The following is a 1,387-nucleotide window of genomic DNA, read 5'->3' on the forward strand; positions in this document are numbered from 1 at the left end:
TATTGATACTGAATCTCTTCTACTTTTACTTTTTTCTTACCACAGGGTCCTGGGTAAGACCTATGTCATTAGACATATGACTCAAAGACAACTCATTATTTGGGGGTTTTAAGATCATACTTCATGGTGCTTACGAGCTATTCTTGGTTCTGGGTCTGAGGCTCACCTGTGGAGGTCCTTCAGGGACCATGCAGTATCAAGAACTGGAGCCAGTTCTCCCACAAGCAAAGCAATGCCCTCGGCCCTTTGAGTTCTTTCTCCAACGCTCTGGGGAAAAAAAAAAAAAACTAAACAAACAAAATTGAACTTAACTCCCCTAAAATAAGAAGAAAAAAGGACTTATGAACTATGTATTATAATGCCATGTAATTCAATAAAATAAATAAGCATTAAACTTAAAGATAGAGGGAAGGAGGCCAGAGAGAAAATAGCAAGTAAGGTGCTTGTCTTACAGGCAGCTGACCAGGATCCCTGGCACCTCTTATGGTCCCCAAGCCCGCCAGGAGTGATCCCTGAGCACAGAGCCAGGAAAAAGACCAAATAGTGTGGCCAAAATTAATTTGGAAATAAATTTAAAAAGTAAAAAGCTTTGGATCTTTTTCTGGCTCACAAGCATGATGATTGGTTGTTCGCTGTTTGTGTAACATATGCCTCCCTTAAATCTTGTTATATATTTGGCACATTACTCATCTGATTTGAACTTAGAGGGGGGAAATGTAAAAAATTTTTCAAAAGATGGAGCATAAAGCCTAGATGAAAGACCCTGCCCCCTCAAAGCTGAAGCCAAAGTCAAAGATTTGAAGACTAAGAAGCAGTGCTGAGGGTTCTGGAAAGAAAAGACATCAGGTAGGCACTTGCCTTGCATGTGGCCAACCTGGGTTCCATCCCTGGCATCCCATATTACCAGGAGTGATTCCTGAGTGCAGAGCCTGGAGTAATCCCTGAGCACTGCCAGGTGTGGTCCCAAAGACAGAAGAGAGAAAGAAAGAAAGAAAGAAAGAAAGAAAGAAAGAAAGAAAGAAAGAAAGAAAGAAAGAAAGAAAGAAAGAGAGAAAGAGAGAGAAAGAGAGAAAGAGAGAAAGAGAGAAAGAGAGAAAGAGAGAAAGAGAAAGAGAGAAAGAGAGAAAGAAAGAAGTGCTGAAAGGTGTACACACCACAAAAAGAAGCCTCATGTCACCCACCTTCTGAAGACCCAAGACCCAAAAGGCTGCAGCTAAGAAGGCAGCCAGATATTCTCTGAGAGCACCCCCAGAGAAATAAGCTTGACCGCTGTACCATCATCGAGCACCCTCTGAGCACTGAGCCATCAATGGAGAAGATAAAAAGTAACTACACACTTGTGTTCACTGTGGGTGTCAAGGCCAAGGAGCACCAGAGTAAGCAGTTC

General features: G+C 42.2%; 1 non-coding gene across 1 annotated transcript; it reads left to right on the forward strand.

Moving 5' to 3' along the window:
• The first annotated feature begins 593 nt into the window (after window positions 1-593).
• On the forward strand, window positions 594-696 carry LOC130036378 (small nucleolar RNA U13). The gene has a single exon (XR_008794409.1). It is a non-coding gene; the product is annotated as a small nucleolar RNA U13 (small nucleolar RNA).
• Window positions 697-1,387: the final 691 nt, after the last annotated feature.

The sequence above is a fragment of the Sorex fumeus genome, unplaced genomic scaffold, assembly GCF_029834395.1.
Source record: "Sorex fumeus unplaced genomic scaffold, SorFum_2.1 ptg000063l, whole genome shotgun sequence".
In the NCBI taxonomy this organism is placed as follows: domain Eukaryota; kingdom Metazoa; phylum Chordata; class Mammalia; order Eulipotyphla; family Soricidae; genus Sorex; species Sorex fumeus.